The 25,595-nt window shown below is 32.7% G+C and overlaps 1 protein-coding gene across 1 annotated transcript in view; it reads left to right on the top strand.

Moving 5' to 3' along the window:
- The window catches only part of LOC118187399 (uncharacterized), a 52,244-nt gene that overhangs the window by 13,887 nt on the left and 12,762 nt on the right, over positions 1-25,595 (top strand). The window lies entirely within an intron of this gene.

The raw sequence follows: 25,595 nt of genomic DNA, 5'->3' as shown, positions 1-25,595 counted from the left end.
TAGACACTAACTTTTACTGTTAAAAGGAAATAAAGAAATACGCTAACTAGTGATTGTCAAATAGTTTTACTTCACACTTTTAGACATTAAAAGTAAAATATTTGCAGTTATTTTCATATCTGGTATATATTATGAATTTTGTATATATGTAAATAATTTTAGTGAAATTAAACGTAAAATTGCAGCATCTCTTGTATAATATAAGATGAAATGCCACAAATATTCCATTGCTCCTCAGAAAAAATAAGATTACAGGGGCAAGTCCATTCAATGGCTATCTCGCTAAATTTGTCAGATAAAGCTGGCGATGGTTTTGGGCGGCTAAAGGTTTTTCACCAAATTTGGCGAGAAAGTACCATAAGTTTTTTAACTTGGTGACCATTTGGCGACATTTTGATCCGGTCTTCATACAACAGTAATTGGTACTGTAATTAGAAAACTGTAATTGATCTCTATATGTAACTGCAACTGTACGCGGCCCTTATAGTGACTATGACTATACATGCCTTCTAGAAATTTCGAGAAACCGAAGGTACTGAAAATTTCTTGGCGGCCGGGCGAAAAGTATTTAAGACCGGACAGAGCGTCATTTCTCAGTTTAAGATACAGCATCAGTTTTCAGTTAGGCTGGATCTGATCAATTACAAACCGTAATTTAGAAAGCATGTAAACCAGACGTTGTGCAAAGTTTAAACCAAATTAAAAGTAAAAATTCAACTAAAATAAAATACGAACGATAAATAGAAAACAAAATCATGAAATGATCTTTTGATTGATTAGTACTGATTACCGAAGCATAAAATCGTCGTAATGCATAACTTTTGGTTCTGAATTCTGAAACGGTGGGTCGTCGAAAACGAAAATGCTTGTGCCCTTTTCACCAGACCTGATTAATCGATGTTCAGAAATCATCATTATGGGAAGTGCGGTTCGCCATTGTCCGTGGTACATCATATATTCCCACATTCATCAAGAAAAATCAAGAAATCTAGAAAAATTTAAAAAGTTTTGATAAGTCAGCAAATTGGAATAAAATATTTTTTGTTAATTCTTTTGAGAAAGTAATAAAATTCGTCAAATCCAGAAATATCGTTAAGTATGAAATCGTTAAATCGGAATTGGGTTTTATTTACCTTTAAATTAATACTTCAGTGCTTACATCCAAGCAAACATTTTGGAACTAATTTGAAATTATTACACTCAAAACATAATTTAAAAAAATTAATTTGATTTAAAAAAAGAGATGTAAAATAATAATACCGACTAAGTGTCTAGAAAGTCTTAGCACTACTTTTTCTAATAAAATCCATCATATCTTCCAACCGATAACAGGCAGCATTTGTTACTTGTTACTACAACACTTTTTTTTTTTCTAAAATACACTATTAGATTTAAAAAAAAAAAAAAAAAAAAAAAAACCGACGCATCAAGAAGCAGTTATCCGAATGGGACGAAAATCGGTAGAAGTGACGTACATGTACAGGAAACCAAATGATTACAGTTTGAGAAAAATTGAATGATTTATTGAAGTGATAGTGAAACTTGAAAAAGTGAAAACGTCAGTAACACATTTGTCCACCTCTGGCCCTTATGCAAGTCGTTATTCGGCTTGGCATCGATTGATTGAGGTTGCGGATGTCCTTCTGAGGAATATCGTGCCAAATTATGTTCAACTGATCGTCAACAACCCGAGTTGGTTGGAGGACACTGCCCATAATGCTCCAAACGTGCTCAACAGGAGAGAGATCCGGCGATCTTGCTGGCGAAGGTAATGTTCGGCAAGCACTAAGACAAGCAGTAGAAACATGTGCAGTGTGGGGGCGGGCATTATCTTGCTGAAATGTAAGCCCAGGGTGGCGTGATATGAAGGGCAACACAACGGGCCTTAGAACTTCGTTGACGTACCGCTGTGCTGTAAGGTTGCGACGGATGACAACCAAATGGGTCCTACAATGAAATGAAATGGCACCCCAGACCAATCCTTCTGGCTGTCGGCCTGTCTGCTGGAAGACAGTCAGGTTGGTATCACACCGCTGACCGGGGCGTCTACAGACTCGCCTTCGCTGGTCATCGGAGCTCAGTTCAAAGCGGGACTCATCACTGAAGACTGTTCTACTCCAGTCAGTGACATTCCAGTGCGAATAAGCCCGACACCACTGCAAACGGGCTTGACGTTGTACAGAGGTCAATGGTAGTCGGCGCAAGGGGCGTCGTAACCTCAGCCCCGTTTTTGTCAGCCGTCTATGAATGGTCCTTGAGGTCACTGAAGCACTAGTTGCACGTACAATCGTTGATAATGATGCATCTGGGACTGAAAGTGTCGCTCTGACGATTGCTCGGTCTTCACGTTCCGTCATTTCTCTAGGCCTACTACTTCTTTCTTAACGCTGTGTGCGGCCATGGTTCACCCATTCCTGCCAACATCAACTAATAATTAAGACACAATAGCACGCTGAATAAATACTAATACAGAAGTCAAACAACAAAAATCAGCGTTAATTTTCAATGAATCATTCATTTGCGATTTTGCAGTTGAGGATGGTGGTTCGGTAAAACCATCGAAACTAGTCCTGTGAAAATTTTGAAAACTAACGCTGATTTTTGTTGTTTGACTTCTGTATTAGTATCGTCTAATAGTGGCATTGCTCCTGCTCAAATGTGGAGAATGGAATGAAATTCGGGAAGAATTTATGACCTGGAATCGTAATTTCTCCTCTTAAATATCCTCCTAGTTGCACAGATCAGATGCGCTGTAGCGATAACCGTTCATTCATTGGCAGCCAAAATGTAAAATTTTGCATTTTCTGTCGAAACCTGTATGCATATCAATTTGTGTCCAGTTTTCTTTATCTTCTCGGTGCGTCTTCTTTTTTTTTTTTTTTTTTTTTTTTTTTTTTTTTTTTTGTCGTCTATGAGTATATAATATATCTACAGATAGAATGTCTTACGAAGTTAACACGTTCGTTGCCTAGCGACATTTTCAAAAACTGTTCCACCACGCCAACAAATTTTAATTAATTAATTGTAAAATAAAAATACAAAACATGCAGTTATGGGAAAGATACTGATTTCTGATAATTTTTAATTGCTTTATTAAGTATACGAGTTATATCGTAGTTGGTTTTTACAATAAAATGTTTTATGACAGTGCCAACTACGAGTATATTCGTAGAACATGAAAATACTACGAATACATTCAAAGAACATGAAAATACTGCTAATTTGATCGTATGTGGCGTAGGAAAAACAAAAGCGTTCTACGAATTAACTCGTAGTTGGAGTCTAAACACAAACTTCGACCTGCGAGATAACTTGTGGTTGGCAGCGAACATGTTAACAGCTGAACTTGATACAATGGAACATCTAGCATGGAAATCGTTAGTTGAGCGAAGGATAGGAAAAGTTTTGCCATAAAGTGGGGAATACAGCAAATGTTTTCGAGAAATTATGACTGGAATTGAAACTTGATGTTTTACTTATGATTAAGGCAAAACGGTGATTATGTGCTTGGATTGGAGAAGGCTCACAGTGGCCACAGAAATTGCGATTTCAGAAATCTGGAGTGAAGGCTATTTTAACGACCTTTTTGATTGGGAAAGAATAATTCACAAGAGATTAATTCCTGAGAGAGAGATGATGAGCTTCACATTTTATGAAGACATAATGGTAAGGCTTAGGGTCGATTTAAATGCCCTAAGCACTTAAAGGATTTTTTGCCCATACAGTTCCGTTCTCATAAATAATTTCTAGCAAAGGAAAATATCACAATTCTTAGTCACTTACCACCTTTTTTTCCAATTTGGTATTTAAAGACTATTCTGTGTTCCCTACCATTATTTCACTAGCATTGAAGAGATTCAGAAAACCGTAACTAGAGACTCACATTGTAATTAAAAATATTTTGTGAGTTACTAGAAATTCACGAAAGAATCGAACAGTTGTTTAAACATGCTAAGCATTGGGTTGACTTACAAGGATTGTATACTGAGTGCTGAGAAGGTTTTTTTTTTTTTTTTTAATTTTGTATAATAACAAATCCTAAAATTTTGTAGACATATTACGTTAACCAAAAATGACGGTGTTTTTATATGTGTTCTGTAAACATTTCTAAAATCCAAATCTTAAGGGCTACACAAAAAATCGCTGTTTCCCTACGTGCGGTACCACTTTTCCATAAAAGAAAATTAATATTCCTCTGAAACGTATTGTTGAAATATTCATTCTTTCTTTCATAACTACAGAAATCCAATATGTCGCGAGTTAGAGCCTTGTTATTTTTTTAAGCTCCTTCTTTCTTAAGTAGAATGCAAGTTTTGATTGTGTTTTCCCAAAACTTACATCCGATTATCTTCGAAAATTTGATTTCTGAAATTTCGGTACTTATGAATTTTCTTCTTGCCCATGAAAGTCGGTGGGTACTCCAAAGATTCCGGAGACTCCTATTTGTTCCGGAGGAAATTTGAAAGTGCAGATCGCTCTTTATTTAATTAGATAATAATCAACAACAAATTTTGTAACATTAATTTTAGTACTAATTAATAACACACAATTTTAACACAAATTTAGAACACATAATTTTTTAATTAACCTCAAACGAAATTCTTTTTCGAAAGGATATTCGCTGTCATAATTTTTTCACTTTGCATTACCATTGTTTATTCATTTTCAAATCAAAGTCCCATATCATATCTCACATTTCCAGATGATTTGGTTCTTCTATGAAGACGTTCAATTTAAAGGAATGACGTTCAGTATCAATATTTTGATTATTATACGAGAAAGCTGACTATAATGTGACTGCAGTTTTTATATTAATCCTCATTCGACTTTTTCTCTCTGTTATAAAAAAAATTATGACGCCCAATGTTGGCCAATTTGAAATGCCTAAATAAGATGAAAATAAAAATATTATTACTATAACGCTTTCTGGAAGAGTAAGATAACTATGATTACTAATAATTTATGTCCCTAGAGTTTATAATCTTATCGAAAGGCGAATCAGTGTCTTTAATATTGCACTTGCAATTTATTACTTCTGCAGAAAAAGTAACATTTCGAACAAAGAAAAAAAAAAAAAAAAAAAAATACTGCCTTAACATTGCAGAAGTGAAATGGAATAATTTCTTTATGATCACCGAATGTATTTTAGCTCTGCCTGGAAAAAGGGCCAAAAAATATGCAGAAATTTCCATACTCCTTCTGTACTCTACCCACCAGCGACCGAGCGGTAAAGTTTCTGAATACTGGTAGTTCGGTCCGGGGGGGTCGAATCCCGGGGAACGGGCTGGCTGAATGGGTTTTTTTTCCCATGTATAACATATATACGAGGCAGTTATGAGTAAAGTCGGTTATAAATATGTTTTTCGAAAGCAGCTTTTCTTCACGATAGAAACCAGATTTGCACACCAATTTGAACATTATAACCAGCAGAAATTCTCTTAAATTTGTTTTTGATTTCAGGGGGAGGAAGGCTTAATGCTCCTACCCAGAAAAATAGCACAGATTTCTTTTCTAGTATCAAATTATTCTACATAAATCAATTATTTTATTGGTTCCATCAGTAACGTCAAATTGTTTCACTTCAATTTCCGTCAATGTTGAGTAAGATTTAAAATCATTTATTAAGGAAGAAAATAGGAAAAAGGAAGAATAAATGCTATGAGATGAAAATGCAAAAATACTGGGATTGCTACTTTAAATCTTAGATAGTCAGGATTTCGTTTAAAATAAATAAGCTAACAACTTATAACGCATGTGAAAGACTATAAAGAAGGCTATTTCATTAACTCAGAAAGTGATTTTAACAATTTTAAAGCAGCAAATTTTGATAGAATGATTAATAGTCCATCAGTAACTAACAATGGAAGATATGTTAATTTCTTCTCTTAAGGTAAGACTTGTTCTTAAGCCGAAATAAATCTTTTAAGTGTGAAGAATGTACACTGCGGGGAAAAAAAGGGGAGACAGTTCTATATCTTCCGTTCTACTGGCCGATTGACGAAATTCAACTTGCGTTTTTCATGTCTCGAAAGCGCAACTTAGGCTATGTATTAGATTTATATATAGCATCGTTCTAATATACGTATTTTGATACAAAATCAGACTTTTTCTGAAATAACATACCAATTTTTTTCCATATTTCAATTCTACGACTCAAATTACACCACATTACCAAGTTTTGTAAAAGTCGCACGAGTAGTTTTTAAAAAATTAGCTCTCAAAATTTTAGCTTCTTAATGTTAATTGAGTATGGTGTATATTTATTAATATATCTTTTTCTATTAAACTTATTTGATTCTTCCTTTCACATTTCGAAATTTAGGTTCATTGCAAATAAAATTCACCAATTTTTTATGATTTATTTTTTAAATTTGTATTTAAAATTTTTTTTTATAAATTTTTGAATTATTATCTATAAAACTTTTACCATCATCAAATACATCTACTTTAAAGTAGACGTATTTCTAAGCATACCTGCAAAAAATTACGGTTTTTTATTCAAAATTTCCAAAGATATACGTGAATTTATATATTGGCCCGTTTTGAAATTTGGCATATATGTTAAAAGCTATAAAACATCAAATGTGGTTTAGACACTTTGCTAAAATTAATTAGAAGTAGAAATGAAGTGGCTTTTTTTCCGTTCATGCACAATGTAAAAAGGTAGGAACGAGGTGCCTTTTTTTCAGCTCCGGCATAATGGAAGGGAAAGGAAATTTGGTTGCCACATGTTAAGAAGTTCACCAAGTGAATTATTCTTGGGGCAAACTGACAAAATTTTGCCAAGATAAATTTTTGAATTTCTCCGTAAATTTCGCACCAAATTTTACAAAGTTTAATATCTAGGCATAATTTGATTCGTAGAATCGAAATATGGAAAAAAATTGGTATGTTATTTCAGAAATATATCCAAAGTTGCGCTTTCGAGACATGAAAAACGCAATTTAAATTTTGTCAATCGGCCGAGTAGAACGGGAGATATAGAACTGTCCCTGCTTTTTTTAGCAGTGTACATTAAACCACATTGGCAAAAGATATTTTATTTTAAATTCTTAAAGAAGCTATATTTGTCCTCTCTTTAAGAATTAAAATATCAATTTTATGAGTAAAGCATAAAGGAACCTGGAAGTCAAGCCCTTGAAAATTCTATTTGTTTTGTAATTAATAGAATAGAAAAGTGAAATGAAAGTAAGATTGTTGTGATTGATTTTATTGAAAGAATATGATAATGGCAATAAAAATTTCCAAAAGATTTATCAATAATGAAAAGAAGAAATCTTTCATGAGTAGCGAAAGATTCAAGTTAATTGTTTTGCTGTGTAACAGCAGTCTAAGAAAAAACAAATATTAAGCGTAAACGGAAGAAAAGAATAGAAATAAGTCATCCTTTTGTTTAGCAGGCGGGACGAGATTATTTGACATGAACCCAAAAATAAAAAGGAAAAGTTTCCAATAGAATATCGGCATGAAATTAGAGTCATCGTTTGTTACAAAAGGAGATTATTTGACATGAAGGGAAAAGCAAAAAGGAAAAGTTTCCAATAGAATATCGGAGTGAAATTAGAGTCATCGTTTGTTACAAAAGAAAAAATTAAGTTATTGAATTTCGAAACTAAATTAAATGGCAGAATCTATTCTTTGAGTAAATTGAAAAGTTTAATTTTCATTCTGTTGCTCTTGTTTTAATTACACGCCTACGTTTATTTTTGTTCTGTAGTTAATCAGAAACCTCAATCTATTTGCTGGTCTCTACATACAAAAATCTCTTTATTTGAGATGAAGAGAATGCTTTATATTTACTGGTTTATATTTTCATGCATTTGATATTTACTTTTCGTGACTATTGTTACTGAAGACCTCATTTATATAAGAGCAGTAGCAACTGACGGAAGTTTCTCTTCTCTTTTTTGTGATAAAAAGGTTTATAAGATTCTCTTCTAAAATATGCTACAAGACTTTCTTACAATATTTTTGTTGGTAAACCGCTTTCTCCTGGGAAATAAGCGTCTGAAATAGTTATATGTGCAGCTTTTAAGTCAGGGGCGAATTAAGTTAGTTGGAGGCCCTGGCGGTAAGATTTTTGAGGTCTAAAGTATATACTAGAAACGTAATTTATGCTAAAGGGTAATAAATAATTAAATACACGCAATTACTTAGTAATATGAATATTTTAATAAAATTATGATTGAATATTTTTTTTCCCTTGAGGTCCTATGGAACAGTGGCTAGCGCGTTGCGCAGCAGCAACACGGGTCCGGGGGTTCGATCCTCGGGCTGGGCAAGATTGAATCAGCCTTTCATCCCTTGAGTGGGTTGATAAAATAAGTACCAAGTTCATTTGGGGATTAAACACCAGGTGGCCTGTCACAAGCTGACCACTTGTCCAGGGCATCTGCTCATATACCCCGTGGCTCAAGGACAGGAAAACAGAAATGTAGGCACTGCAGGCCATGGCCCACTAGGGTTATTGCGCCACTGAAATTTAGTTTTATTTTATTTTTTAATGTTCTAATATTATTTCCTCCGCATATTAAGATTAATTAATAAAAATTAAAATCATATCAAGACATCAAATATTCTGAGGGGGAAAAATAAAACATCAGACTGACAAAACATTTTATGGAATACTTTAAAATTAAATTAATTGATTATTTAATTAGATGAATGTCAAAGAGAATTTCTTGACTTCTTTCTAGCAAATTTATTAATTATTTTCAAAGTAGAGATATTTAACACTTCTTGTTCCACATATACAATTACAGGCACACAGATTAACCTTTCTTCTGACACCCTAATTTTAAACAGTATTTTACCCTTTTTTAAAGCAGAGAAAACTTTCGCTCCGGATGCATTGAAAACTAGAATAGGCTAAAACGTTATTTAAATAATTTCTACATTAGAAAAAGTATATGATATTTCTCTTGGAACATGCTATATTAGTGTGTTAAAAATAAATTACACTCATTTTCTTTTAAAAACAATAAAAACTCCTCCACTTTTTCATCAAAATGCATAATATCTACATAATTTTTACAAATCTGTTTTAACTTGTTTACGTGGACATTTTTTCTTAATTCGACAAATTTAAATTAAAGTCCATTTTAAAACTCTCTGTATTATTTTTATGCACTTCAATTCTATGACCAAGTTGTGATATTACACTGGCATAAGTAATATTAAGTTAATATTAATATTAAGTGTCAAATATAATTTTCATGCGTTGAAAGAGAATTAGATCCTTATTATTTTATTAACATATGTGTATGTATTTCAAAACCAGTTTAGGAACGCTTTTCTTTTCGTAATTTCATTTTCAGAATGAAACGTCCTCGAGTACAGTGCACTGTGCTTTTATTTTTTTTTAATTAGCAATGGTAGTTTGATTTGCAGAAAGTCTTGTAAAAACGCTTTGACAATTTTAACTACGTCGATACTGCAACACTGAAATTTTTAATCAAACTAGTTCTTACTACATGAATATCCGAATCTAACAAAATATAGTTGGTGGCCAAGAAGCAAAGCAAATTTAATGTCGAGTGGCAGTGAAATCAGCGTGGTACGTTATACAATGCAATTTTAAGTTATAATATATTTTGATTCTTACTTGTTAAAAAATCAGAAAGAGAATTTTCCTATGACATGATAAAAAGTGGCCTGATTTTTTATGTTCTCTCTCCCGAACATCTGTAGAAGATAATTATACGGTTTTGTTGCCATTTCAGAAAGCCTGGAGTGAAAAAGGCTGAAATGAGACATCCCATGAAATACTATTTTACAAATTAAATTTTTTAAACAGTTAAGTATATTTATTTGGGAGCCATAAAGTATAAACAGTAAAATTTACTAAATCTGACATATTCTATTATTAAAGCATTATTTTGAGAGGTATAGTATCTTTTCTTCCTATACTTATATGATTCAGCTAGGCATATTTCTGAATGTTTGCCAACTGAGTGAAATCCGGTATTATTGCGTTCGATAGTTCACTGAAGACATGAATACATTCTAGGAGTTATCAGAAAGAACCAGCATTTACAAACGTGTCCATGGAAATTTCGCATTTTTATCAGTCTTTTAGAACTCTACTGCATCTGCGGCGTGTATCTATTCACTTTTGATTATATTTTGAAATATACTTACCGGTATTTTATGAGAGTGAATTGCGATTTTTCATTCAATGAATCAGATTTATAATAGTGAAATAATTGTAATTTGTTGGGCAATTTTTTCTGTTCTATATCGGGACGAATATTGTTCTATCATCTGCGAAGAGGGAAATTTCTGTCATGAAGGTATTTTAAAAACCTATTTGTTAATAGAAAATAGTAAACTATGATCCTATGGATAGTTTGTTAAAGCAGATCAGGTGGCTATGAGACGAACATGGAAAGAAGGATTGCAAATATTTTATGCTGCATGCTTGCAAATCTTGAATAGAATTAATTGATAAATACTACACATTTATATCAAGTATAATGAATGCTTTCATTATGTCTAGAACTAATCATTCTTTAAAATGAATTTTAGATGTGTAGCTTTCTGCAATGCAATGACATGAAAAGGATGGCTCCGTTAACATGATTGAAAGCAAGTGGCTACCGTTTAGAGACTGTAAGAGATAATTATTGAATCGTGTTCTAAATTCAGTGGTTATACACATAAGCATGTTAGCATTATACCTTTATATTCGTAATATTTATATTAATCACACAAATAATCTTTGTCTTAATCACTGAATCGAACTTAAAACATATTTGAAACTCTGATACAGTCCCATCAGTAATTTGATATCACATTTTCGATGAATTTTTTGCATCTAATCAGATCATTCTTTCACTTAATACTGTTTTCTTATGTTTCTACAGAAGCCAACTTCTTCGCATACGGTGTATATGGAAAGATAATTTGCGGGAAAACAGCCAGTGTCGCGAATTATGCGAAGAGAAAATATGGGTAATTCTCTTTCCAAATATTGCCGAAAATTATTAATATCTTAAATTTGAAGGATTAATTAGTCATCGAAAAGACGAAAGATACATACATTATGACAAAAAATGCGAGAAATGAAAATGGGCCGTAATAAGGTGAAATGCAGCTGTCGATCTTAGTACAAATACATATGCAAGATTAATGATATTTCATTGTTTGACGCAAGAATTAATTAAAACTAATTAAGAAATTAGTTAAACTTAATGAATTACGAGAAGAAGAAATTAGTTAAGAAATAAGTTGAACTTAAAGCTTCCTACTACTATATTTAAACTTCAGTAAAACGTGTGTTATTTCCATATAAATGTAAGTGCTTTTAAAATGTGCTACTTTCATGTAAAAATAAGAGCTTCAGTAAAATGTTTCCTACTTCCATATAATAATTCTTCTTTTAAATTTTATGAACAATCACAAGATAAAAATTGCATTAGAAATTATTGTTAAAATCTCTTTTATGCAGAATTTAGTCAAATTAATGAAAACAGCTTGAGTTACAAAATTAAACAGTCAAATCAGGAGCTATATAAGCTTTCCTCGCTCTTACAAATTTCTAGGGAAGTCATTTCTAGAAGAGTTCGCAGTGTTAGGTTTTTCGCGAGTAATATGGTATATTTGACTTTGGCAAAAGTACCCAAGGACTATCTGCCCTAGAAACTGACGCCTTCGTGGAGGGCTTTCTAAGTTAAGCGAAAAGTCCAGCAAGGATTATTGACAGAATTTTATCCACATTACACATGTAAAAAATCTACGAAAATGTCCATGCAGCCAACCGGCTCACCTCAAATGAACAACCACTTTCAGCCTCAAATAAACAACCAATCTTTAACCACCTTCTTTACCGTTCTGCAGCGTAACTAAATTACCAACTTTTAGCCATTAGAAAAGTTATCACGAAAGTATCTCTCCCCTTAAAAGCTAACCTTCGGGCTTTGCCATAATTAAATAAGTCAATACGTCACATAGAAATATGTTATAGGCTTTTACTAGTACTTCATCTGGTAATGAATCCTTGGGCCTGCTCAACGCCGTTGTAGTAGTCTAGCTTCCCTTCTATGCTTGTTCCACTGTAGACCGCTTCATGTTTTTCTTCCCGCTGGGCCATCCTTTTTTTTTTTCCCGGTGCACCTTGCAGCTGACATAGATTCAATCGTTGTTAAATCTGGCCTCCTTTCGCCAAAATTATGATGTAACTATTACCAGGCATATTACCATGTCTAACCGCAGATTCTGTTTTCAACTGTCATGCCTCATCGTGAGTTCGAATAATACTTCCAGTGTACTGGGATTCCACAATTACACAAAGTTCTGTACCTACAGAAGTAATCTTGGAACAATCACATGTATTACTTCGATGTCCGGTTTTATTTCATTCAGTATCTGTGCAATTTCAACTTTCCGTAACACAAACGACTTCAGTTCTTCTCCTGATATTTTCAAAATAATCATATTTCAGCTAAGCAATTCCCTTACTTCAACAAATCCTTTAACCGATGACGCTCTGAAAGCATCAAAATTATGCATTTTGCTTTCGGATTACTGTAACAGACTTTTCTCAATTTATATCCAGGTTACTCTAAAAAACGTTTCTCGACTGAACCAGGTAAGGACTTGCCCTTTCAACACAGAGACTGTTATCTCTCGAGCTTCTGGTGCTCCTCAATTGGTCATAAGAAGGTCTCTTTCCAGCTCTTCGATAAAGTTTAATGTACTTAAAGTTTATAGCTTCTGCCATCGAAGCTGATGGCTGGCTTCTTCGAAGTTCTCTGTCAAATGTAAAATAGCCAGAACCTTCCATTGGATTTTGTCGGTAATCTTGAAAACTTATAGGAGGTAGGCTAAAACTCGCAGCATCTCCAACTGAAATCATACAAGGCGCGCTCCACTTCACGATTCCACACTGCTTTAAATGTCAACTTCTAAAACCGTAAAGGCAGACGACCACTTATCTCCCTCTTTTATTTCTAAAGAACTGTACATACAAATTCAGATGAATGATTAAAACAAACCTTTTTATTTACTCACCAACCTAACGGTTACACAAGCTAGCTAATAGAACTGAATAAATGTTCCAGTCAAATTGAAATATTAAATACAAAATCACACGCGCTTAAATAAGCTTTAGTTCGCCCTCAGTATCTTCACAAAGCGAAGATGGTTATTGAAACTAAAGACGAATTAGCAATTCAGTGGCAAGGAGCAGTAATAGAGTGGCCAGTCAGCAATGCTGCCAAAGGTTCCTCTCGAACTCAAGAACTAATCTCCAGTGCAATAAAACCTAGGTTCACGAATTTAATTTTCTTATAAAATTCGTTCATTATTCAAACTATTCATAAACAGAAATTAATGTAAAATAGATTAATTCACTCCTGGACCACAAATGATTGCTACAATATAAAATTTAAACTAGTACTTTGCGCAGAAGCTCATAACACAAAAATAATGTTAATCTAAGACAAAAGAAATTTAAACCCAGTTTTAAAGAGATGAAATGGGCGAAGATTAAATTTAGTTTTACCTTATCCTTATGAAGGAGTGTAGACGGCTTAAAGAAAAAATATTAAGGAAGAGATGCTATTGTTTAGATGAGAAGCCCCTTCATGAAAACGCCAGGTAAACGTATCTTTAGGGCATCTTCTTTGCCATTCGAATCTGTCTGATACTCACTGGGCCTCTGTTTCATTCAAAATTTGTCAGTTATGTGATTTATTATTGTTTACGTTTGAAAAGTTTCCTAAAGTAAGACATGGCACTGCCGTTTCCTTGCTACAACTTTATCAGGGTGGCATCATTACATAAAACATTGAATCTTACCCCATTTTGCACAAATTTTCCGGATCAAAGAATTAAGTTTCCATTCTTTTGGTTCTATTTGCTCTGACACTTCATCCACGATCCTGCTTCGCTAAGACATTTCATCCACGATTACCTTTTGGTGCTGTTTCTGAAGGTACTTCGGTTCTTTTTTGCTGAACTCATTGTTATGATTCTCTAGTATACTCTTTTCATTGTTAATTTCTGAGCCTATGATATTGACTGGAGACAAAATGTTATATATACGCCACGCATATATATATATATATATATATATATATATATATGTATATGTAACACTTAGTATCAAAACCTTCGGAATTTCTGCCTGCAACATAACCTGGCCATAATTTCCTCCAGGCCGAATTTATGATCCTGCCACTTGCTACTGCAAGGTTTTGTTAATAAGAGTTAAGCAATGGAAATTATTAAAATGATGTTTCTCAAATTCTTTGAGTGTTAGCTCTGTTTAGAGGTTACCTCAAAATACCTTTAAAAATCATTTGATGCCAACTTGATTGCTCGTAAGTAGAGACACCATTCATCTTAGGAGATACTTTTTGTTTAGATAATCTGCTCGTAAGCCCATTTGTTCGTGATGAGATATTCGTGATCCGAAGTTCCACTATGCATTAACTAATTTGTAAATACTAAAAAGTAAATGATTAAGAAGGAAATGAAAGTAAAGGCAAAATGATACGGCAAACTGGATAATTAAAATTTAACCCTACGCTATTGTCTATAAAACTTCAAGCTGCTGTTCCTAAAACTATGCTGAGGTAGTAATAACAGACGGTATATTTTGAATGAAATGCTCTAATAATAGATATAGTATAATTTCTAGAATTAGATTTTGGTGATGTAAGGACTGAAGAAAACGTCGCATAACCAAAGGTGGGATAACCGGGGTTCTACTGTGTATTATATTATGCTATTCTTGATATTCGTAGATTTTTGTTACTTGCTAATTAAATAAAGAGTTATAAAACGATAAGCACAAATGATAGCAAAATGAGCATAGTAAAAAATTTTTTCTACATCTTTCATGAGACCTTTTATGAGTGAGAAAGATGCATACTCGAAATTTGAGTTTGAGAATGATATGTGCATATTTTAGCTATAGAATTTTAATACTATTATTATACTACTTTTAAGCCACTGCTATCAAACAAGTTTAAAAATTTAATTTTGTCATCCAAATTTATTATTCAAATTTATTATCCATTCATCAGTGACCCATTTTAATTTGTTTAAAATATGGCATGCATTTTATAAAACTTGAAACATTTCGATACTGAATTTTTTAAAACAAACTATATTGTGTTTAGCATAAAATTTAGAACGATGTGTTTCTATTTCTGTCGCTCATTGTAAGTAAATAATTTTGGATTTTATGGAAGATTTTAACACTGATGCTTATTTTAATTTTCCTTCCTAAAGGAAAAAAAAATTAAGTATCAACTGATATGCCTTTTGATTTTGAATTATAGGTAAAGCATTGAAAGCGCAAAACGCAGATAACAGTCCAGTTATAATAACCTTACTCTCATGATATAAGAATCTTCAGTCATCCATGAGCATCTCTTATCAACAAACTTGTCTGATCAGCGGACTGCATTTGTCTGTTCTACCCCTCTTAAGTGATCCACTTCCACTCACCTTTCAGTCCTTGTCTGGTCTGAGATACACTCATGTCCATAAATTAAGGATAATGCAAAATCAGGCAAAGGAAGATTTAGAAGCAAAACAAATTTGACTTATTTGTAAAGCTTATTTATTAAACAAAAGGTAAAGAGCAAGAAAACATGCTATATGTTTGATATTATTAAAAAAAATAGCGATTTTTTCTCCCTGGAGCAAATTACAAAAAAAAAAAAAAAAAAAAAAAAAAAAACTATTTACAAAAAACCAATATTACATGGTTGGTATGATTGTTAATACATTTTATGTCTCCCAGACGATGCAATACAGTCCGTACAACGCCTAGGCATGCTGAGTATCAAATTATCGATCTGATCTTGGGGGATATTACGCCACTCAAAAAGCAATGCTCTCCGAAATTCCGGTAGACATGTAGGAGGATGTTGACTGGCTGCAACTCGTCGGCCAAGCATGTCCCACACGTGCTCTACTGGATTCAAGTCCGGTGAGAATGCTGGCCAGTCCATACGGGTGATATCCTCCGATTGAAGGCATTCGCTTACGATGTTTGCACGGTGAGGTCGGGCGTTGTCATCCATAAACACAAATTGTGCGCCCATGGCGCCTCGAAACAAACGTACATGTTGTTCCAGAATGACATCCCGATAAATTTGGCTTGTCATGGTTCCAATTTGAACATGCAGGTCAGTTCTGGAACACAGAATAATTCCACCCCAAACGAGCACTCCTTAACCACCGTAACGGTGTCGTTCAATGATGTTTTCTTCTGTGCTGTAACGTCTACTCACATTACCATCATTTTGGAATCGTTGCCAAAGCCTGGAGATGACACTTTGAGCAATTTCAAGTTCGTCTGATACTTCCAGTTGGCTACGCTCACAGTACAGACGGCCGATAATTCTACCACGTAAAAAATCATCCAAATGCGTTCTTTGTGTCATAACTATTCGGTTATTGCACTGAAATGCTTATAAAGCGCCTGCGAACAATTTTACTTCTTTGCCTGTATTCCGTATATATCACTCTCTTACACTCTCGTCATTGTGACGTACCATCGATGTCATCTGGTTACTTCCTGAAATTTGCATATGATTCTTGAAGATGTGTGTAGTGATTTTACAGGTGATATATTTATTTTAGAGTTAGATTTCCGCGTGACTCCGAATTATTCTTAATTTATGGACATGAGTGTATTTCACGCCTTCCATTCTTCCTGTCGTATCCCGATATGAACTTCCAAATGCTCCGCGTGTCCGTGTTGACGTCCGAGAAACTGTTTGAGCTGTGAAAAGAAATGTTGATGAATATGTGATGAAAAAAAAAAATTACGTATCATATAAACTGGAGCCATGTGTCCCATAAATGAAATAATTTACTTCTAACATGTATAGAATAAACCGGGACAGAGAAGAAACGACTTATAAATGGTAAATGTATAAGTGAGGCTTCACTGTATATATTATAATCATGTCTTCTTAATGTATACAAAGCATGTAAATAGCCTGCCATAAAACATAATTTTAATTACTTTCTTCCCCAGGTGACAGTGGCTCACAGACAGGTAGCACTTATGAATTTTAAAATATTATATACGTTTTCAGAAATAGATTTTTATCACCTGTTTTTTCACTGTTCAAATGTATTCATCTTTAAGGCAGATATAGAAAATTTTAAATAAGTCCGCTTTATGTTAATTTAGCCAATTATTTATGATTTAGATCCTTGCTGTCACTTCTTCCTTCCTTCTCCCAAGCAAAATGCAAATTTAGTTTGAAGAATATTTAAGCTGAGGTTTCCGGATTTAAGAAAGCGTGTTTCTGCGTCTCGAGGCCACACGTCTCTCTAACGCATCTAAAATTCTGTTATTCGGCTTTGCATTATAGTTGCTGATATTTAAATTGTTACGACGGATGAGAAGTTTGAGAAAACTTCACTTTAAATCAAATGTACAGCCTTTGCCTACTAAGTTTTAAATCTTGAATTTGAGTGTTATTGTAAATTACCTGGCCAGAAGTTGTCAAGCAAGAAGCATACGTTTATATTAAAGTTCTTATTTAACAAAAAGGTTGTTTTAAACCTTCTTAAGGCTCTATCGTTTGCTTCAGACCAAGTGATTATTTGTTGTACGTCTGCGCAGAGTTTGAATTCAGTTCATGGTACCAAAAAGAACCAAACTCTTTAGTGTTATTATGGTAAAATTTCTACTCTTAATACGGATATTTCTTCCACAATTTAAAGTAAAATAATAAATTACAAATTTGATGGCATTTATATGTTAATTTACATCTTCTTCCGTATCCATTTTTCAGTCTTTAAAACGAGTATTTTTAGCTACCGCATTATTTATTTATTATTTTTTTTCCGAAGAATAAGTGATTTCTTTCGGAAGTGTTTAACAAATACATGAATATTTTTATTATTATTAATTTATTTTTTCAGTGCAATAAGCTTTTCTCTATTTAAATGAGAAAAAAATTTCAATAATATATTTTCATTACTGTTGTTGATACGTACATATATTTGCATTAATTGTACTTTAATTTTCTTTCTATATTAAAATTCTAGAAATCGTTTTACTTAATAAAAGATTAACATTGATTTCCCATTTACAGTGTCTCACAAAAGTGATGGGAAATTTGTGCTTTACAAAAGGAAACCGTAGTAAAATAAATTAAAAAAACATGTACAAATTTTTTGTGAGTGTGTTTCATACTTAAATTTATTAACAATTATTACATAACAAAAATTTTCTCAAAACATTAAAATATTAATTTAATAAAAGTACAATTTTTTAGAACGGAGCAAAAAATGGCTCACTTAAGTGATTGGACACTTACTTTTCTGTTATCCAAAAATTTACTTTTTAAAAGGTTTTAATACTTTGTTGGATTTCCTTTTACTTTTAAAACATGATTCAATCTTCTTGAGATGGATCCGACTAATTTTTGGGGGATTTCTTAGAATGATTTTACCCCATTCTTCTTGAAGCGTCAAATTTAGTTGTTATTTTGAAGAAATGGTGTGTTTGCGAATTCTTGATTCGAATTCTTGTCAAATATTCTGTATGGGATTTAAGTCTGGAGATTGTGGTGGTGTTTTTATTATTTCAGGACAGTTATACAGCAGCCAGAGTGTAACGTTCAAAGCAGTGGGCTTGGGGTCATTGTCCTGTTAGAATTTAAAATCGTTATGAAGGATCAATTTTCGTGCTGAAGATTTCAAATTTTGATTTAAAATGTCAATATACTTGTACTGATCCATTATACTGTCAATAAAAACAAAATTACCAACTCCAGCGGGCGACATACACCCCCATACCTTAACTCCTCCTCTACCATGTTTTACTGTTGGCCCCAAGTTCTGTTTGCGAAATTCTTCCTGGGTTTTCTCCACACCAAGATTCTACCGTCAGAACCAAATATATTAAATTTACTCTCATCAGCAAATATAACTTCATTTCAGTAATCAGAATTCTTATTTATGTTGGATTTTGCGAAAGCCAGTCTGAGTTTTCTATTCTTTTCACTTACGAAGAATTTTTTCCTCGCTGCTCTACCGTCATATCCAGCAGATCGAATTACTCTTCTAATAGTCTCAGGATTAACAATTACTCAATATAATGCTTGTAAATCAGCAGCAATTTTAGGAGCACTCATTCTTGGATTTTGTTTTAATATTTCGAACGATAATTCGCTTTCTTCCATTGGATAGCTTTTGATGGTCGGCCAGGTCTTCTTTTATCCTGAATCGTATGATTATTTTTGTATCGTTTAATGATATTGAAAACTGTTGAATGACTTAAGTTAACTGTTTCATCAGTTTCTCTAACAGATTTTCGACGTTCAATATGCAAATTAATAACTAATTTTCGAATTTCAGGCAAAGTTTCTTTTCGTTTAGCATTCATGGCTGCACAGAGCTAAAAAAACACAAAAATTCTAAAACAAACTGGAGAGAAATACTGCAGACGATTTTATAAATTATTGCCAATTGCTTTTGAGTAAAAATAAAAACCCCCAAAAATATTTTTATTGTAGTATGTAGTAGTATCTAATGGTGTCCCATCACTTATGTGAGCCATTTTTTGCTCCGTTCTAAACAATTGTATTTTTATTAAATTAATATTTTAATATTTTGAGAAAATGTATGTTATGTAATAATTGTTACTAAATTTAAGAATGAAACACACCCACAAAAAATGTTTACATATTTTTAATTAATTTTATTACAGTTTCCTTTTGTAAAGCACAAGTGTCCCATCACTTTAGTGAGACACTGTAGGTACTTTTCCGTTTTGCCGGCGCAGGCGATAAAGTCGCCAATAATGGTACAACTGATGCCAAACGGAATATCCTCGACAAGTCGCAGCCATTTCTTATCAGATTGATTGTTTCTTTCAATGCTGGCATACAATTACATAGAATTTTTAGCAGATAGTTCAATTTATGCTCTAAGGCCACTCGCGGTAATTAAGTTAATTAAGATGTCATCACACCGCTCACCCGAAGGCGAAAATATAGGAAAGGCAAAGTCAAGGGTTAAATTCATCAATTCTAACAAGAATGCACTAGCGAAATGAAGCACTGCGGTTTTACATAAGCTATTCGTACGAATTGAAGTAATTCTTGCATTTAAACTTGTATTCCAAATTATAAGTTTAAATTTGTAGATGTAGTAAATTTGTAGATGTAGCAAATTTGTAGATAAATTTGTAAAATGTAGATAATTACTGAGAGAACATGAGATGAACATAGTTTACATGAGATGAGATTACTTGGGTTCACGTGACACGAACCGGCGGAAAAAGGATGTTGAATTTTAGTAAATTCTTAAACTAATGTTATTTTACAAATTTATTGTCTTTATTTATTGGCTTTTTACAAAATTTTAAACGATATTAAAATGTTATTTAATATTTGCCTTCAAAATTAAAAATTCTTAGAACTAACATTTGATAACATTTTTTATGTGTATACTGTATGTTGTCGCCAATAAAGTCTGCTTGGCAAGATTTGCGCCGGCGAAACGGAAAAGTACCAAAATGGGTAAATTATAAACGAGCAAAGAGGAAAAGTAATTCATAATATGGATTATCACAGCATTCGTTAAAGATTACGAAATGATAGTTTTAAGCTGTTAGAAAACTATTAATTAGTATTAATTACTTTACTTATAATGTCATCTTATTAGCAAAAGCATAACAGATCTTAAAATTAACCTTTTAATTACAATAACATGTAATTTGATAAAGCGACGTCTAAATCATTTAAAGTTTTTGACGAAATATTTTTAGAACAATGTGTGATAAATGTACTCCTTAAGATATAAAAATAAAGTTCATCACATCAGTGATATGATGTAAGGCTGCGAAAAATACGTACAATTTAAAAATAGCTTAACTTTATGTTTTTATGAACAACTCCGTGAATTGCTTTTAGAATTTCTATTTATGACAAAGAAAAGTTCCGTGTTGCAGTAAACACTAAATACAAATTATGAAGTGTTAAAGAATTACCTATAGGTGTTTTCTTGGATGTAAAATTTGTTTCCACATATTCTACTGCTCATTAGTTTCATCCTTACACCATCAAACCCTTACAATCCTTAGACTTATAATACAGACTCTGGCTTTCGTCATCAAGATACAGGTCTTTCTTACCAGAAATCAACATCCATTGTAATCGCAATAAGGAAATGTAAAATAAAATGTTTTTATTTTAAACTCATAAAGTAATTAATGAAATAAAGGGAGAAAAATAATTTATCACATAATTTAATTAGGAAAAAAAAAAAATGATTCTCTTTACGAAATTTACTTACAATTTTACATCAGAAATAATAACAGCGATGCTATGTTAAAGAGTAACAAGCATGCCTTTGACTGGGAAACAAAAACATGCAACATGCGTGGAAATAACTTTTGCAATAGTTTGTTTTATATATTTATAGCAAAACACTCAGAGCTATTTGTTTAGGGGAAGAGATGCCTTTGTGAGGAGCTTTCTAAGGAAAACTGGCTCATATTCCAGTAACAGATGAAAAAACACACAAAAATGACCACGCAGTAGGCTATTTAGAAGGATTTTAACCCGGATCAAATTACTAAGGTTCAACGGCCACTTCTGGGCCATTAAAATTCTCAGATTATCTCATAAGGTGTTTTATTTTTTAATAACGGTAGTTTAGTAAAAACCATGGTCAATCACTAATAAGAAACTGAACTAGCAAAAAATTATGATTATTTAAGTTATTTCAGATATTTTAATCTTTAATGAGATTGCCCTCATTGTGCTAATTCTGTGCTTGAACTTTAATTTGCTGCTTGATAAAATTCGTTTGAGATAGTGTGACTCATTCAGATCATATTTAATAACTGTAAAGTTAGCATATTAATCAGTTTTATAAGCAATTATAGGGATTCCATTTTGAAGAAAAATCCTTAGTTTCAGAATTACTTTTTAAAACATTTTCTTTGATCGTACTGCAGCTGTGTGAAGTACAGAATCGCGTTTTTACATGCGAAAGAGCTAAAGGCAGTTGCAATTCATCAAACAATTACAAGCAACGTTAATATGAAAAACATAACATTTATGGACTACATAAACGTAATCCCCCTTTTCATTTCAAATGTGAAATCAAAGCTGCGAAGGAAACATAATGGTAAAATTGAGAAATTTTTAAAACTGCGATCTTTGAAAGTATTCTTAGTGCAGGATTTACGTATAAGCTACACAAGCTATGGCTTAGGGCCGTCACTTTCTTGGGGGTCCCCCAAAAATATAAGATATAGTATACATAAATATAGTTATAACAGACTTATAAAGGGCCCCATGTTTCAAATAGCTTAGGGCTTCATCAAGTCTAAATCCGACAATGAGTATTCTTATTGTTAACTTAAAGTTATTACTGATTTGCATGTTGGAACAATAAAGTTAGCTAACGAACATGTAAATACTGTTACTCTATGTATTCTTTTTTAATAATAGTAAAGTACTGTTATTTTCAAACAATAGTAATGCACTCAGATCCGGAGTAAATTTTAGTGAAAGCTATATGGTTATTTTCAAGCAATGAGGTACTGTTATTTTTAAGTAATATACATACATCTTGAACAATATTACAGTAATTAAAAAATTTCTAAACGAAACTGAAAGGAAAGAGATATTTTGTAGAAACTTATAAGCTTTTCGTAATACAAACGGGGAAATTCAATTACGCCCTCGCCAGGATTCGAACACGGATTTTCCAGCGTTAACTGGATGTAATAATCATTTACACTAAGACAGCGAGTATGGGGTATAATGCGATTATTCCTTTCATTACTGCTCACTTTAGGAATATCTGACCCAGTCTATCAAATCCAAGTGGTGACGATCATACTTCATTATCCGATGCATAAAAAGGTGGTGTGTGTATTTAATTATGGCAAAGCAGACTAGGGCTATCTGTTTAAGAGGAGGGATGCCTTTCGTGGAGGACTTTCTAAGGGAAACTGGCTCGTATACACGTTACACATGGGGAAAACCACGAAAACACCCATGCAGCCAGCCCGTCCGCGGGATTCGAACCTCGGACAGAACTACCAGTGTTCAGCGACTTTACCGCTCGGCCGCTGGTGGGCCGCATAAAAAGGAAGTCTGCACTTTATTCTCGCCTGGATTTGAACCACAGAACTTCCTTCTGTTAGGTGAACATGCTAGCCGCTTACGCCACAAGAATGCGAATGATAGAATGCAATAATTCCTTACAAAACTTTCTTTTGATTAATGACTTTAATGTAAAAATAGTGTACGATATTTAGTTAGCTACTGAATTGCTCTTTATTTTTCTTTAAAATTTATTTAAATACATTTTGTCTTAATAACAGCGATATTCTAGCTTTAGTCTTTAATGCTAAGAATTGTATGCAGACAATGGCAACTGAGTGAATTTCCTTCTAATATGTATTTAAGGGATGCCACGTGGGTGACAAATTAACATTACAATAGTTTTACTTTAAACGATTTAAATGAAAAAAAAAAAAAAGTGAGTTGCTATTTAAAAAAATAAGCAAGTTTTCCGTTGAATCATTTTTATTCTTAAGAAAATTTTTAGAAATGTAAAAAGTAATGTTCTTACGTTCATCCATATAATCGGATGAACCTTTTTATGTTTTTTATGTTAAATCTAAATATTGCAAGAATGCATTCCAGGTTTTGGCATTAACCCTCTTTTCAAGCCCTTTTGCTATAGCATTTGGAAACCAGATCAGCCATGCGTATCCAAATTATGAACTATGATCTGCCGTGTCCAAAACACGAATAGCAAACAAATTCGAAAAGCAGCTTAGATGTTGTTCCGTGGCAGTAGACAAGTTGCTGTCTGATGTCTTCTTGAATTCATTCTCCTTTCTTTACAAATTCGCGATACTGTTCTTTGGCACAAAGAAGACCTTTTCAGCGTTTCTGCACGAAGGAACGCTCACAATAGTGATGTGCTTGCTCGCATAAATGTACTTTCACAGTTCGTCAATAGCGGAAGTTTCGGGACAAAAAGATAATTTTCTTGTATTCGACCGCCATATTTTTTTTTTACTTCCTGAAAATATGATATGTAATTTAAACTTAGTTCATTATATTCTTATTTAGGAATTCTTGTATCGAATACAAAATAAACTTTCATCACATCATGCAGCAAAATGGGCAAATGTGTGCACTTTAGGCTGAATCTAGTTAGATATTTCTAATTGCAGACAAAGGGTGAAAACTTGTTAGCAAAATTCGGTTTCTTTTGTGCTCCTAAAAATCTTAGGTTGTTTCAAAGAATCTCAGGCATTACGAATTTTCCATCATGATTAAAAAATTCAAAAAGTAGAACGTAAATTTTTGCAGCGGGGGAAAAAAAGTAATATTTCATAAGTAAATTATTTGTTTCGTTAGAGTACGGAAGTTTTAGATTCCTTTGTAACAGCAAATCTTGAAGAAGTTACTGAACCTCTCTTAAAGAATTTAGTGAACTTTCAGGTATTGAATGCAAAGAACTTGAAACGATGAAATCTGGTTAAAAATACAAGCCAATGTTATTTAATGCAAATAAAGCAAAATATTATTTGTATCCATTTCTGTAAAGCGACTTAAATGATAAAATAAAAAACGTTATAAATTGTAATATTCACTAAATAATTAAATTAAACTAACGGAGACAAATTGCAGTATTCTTAAGTTTTAACAGGTAAAACTGAAAATTTTTAAGAGGAAATTCTGAAAAGTTATTAAATATTATATTAAATGAATCATCAGATTCATTTGTCTAAAATTAAAATTTGCTTTTGGAACTAAAAATTCCGACTTATACAACATTATGAAGTGGAAAAAAATCTCTTTGAATTTCTTTTTTTCTTTTCTTTTTAGTCCAAAGGGGCTTTATCCCTGAAGGACTATTGTTTTCGTTTTGCGATTTTCCGTTGGTTAAATATAAATGTCCGTTTTACTTTTCAAACTGCTGCTACCAAATGTTAGAGTCCTGCATTACATTTGAAGTAGAAATTAAATAATGAAAAATCTGAATAAATGTATGTGCATTTCTCGCATTGTGATAAAACAACGGTACATAAAGACATCCAATTTTGAATGACGTAATCCTACTGCGAATATGGGCATGTGGAAGCCCAAATTTGAAATTTGGAACTTGTTTTATTATCGATTTCATATTTTGTAAAACTTTAAAGAATTTTTGATTAACAAAATGAAGGATTTCAAAGCGAGCAATGGTAACGTTGTACAGAAAAAAACATTTTTATCTCCAGCGCGCGAGACTCTGAATCGGAAATTCTAAAGATAGTCTCAGTTTAAAACTGTTTTGCGATATTGCTCTTGAACTGAATTTTATGGTTTAAGTGCGATATTTAATAAATAAAGATAACAGAGAAAATGTTAAAAAAACGCTCCTTTCAGATTTTTTTTTTTTTTTTTTTTTTTTTTTTTTTTTTCTTAATAGCATTTTAAACATCAAATTGCCAGAATGAAAATTCCTTTGATTCAGTTCAACAGTTTTCTTGATTATACACAGTTTCATTTTAAAAAATTACAAAAATTAATAAGCCAATCAAATGGTTCACTAAGTTTAAATTATTCATTCAAATGAGTTATGCACAG

The sequence above is a fragment of the Stegodyphus dumicola genome, chromosome 5, assembly GCF_044657685.1.
Source record: "Stegodyphus dumicola isolate Sdum_Otavi_A_Nest chromosome 5, ASM4465768v1".
NCBI classification, from domain to species: Eukaryota; Metazoa; Arthropoda; class Arachnida; order Araneae; family Eresidae; genus Stegodyphus; species Stegodyphus dumicola.
Note: the sequence above shows the minus strand (reverse complement) of the source record. Positions and strands in the feature narration are given on the sequence as shown.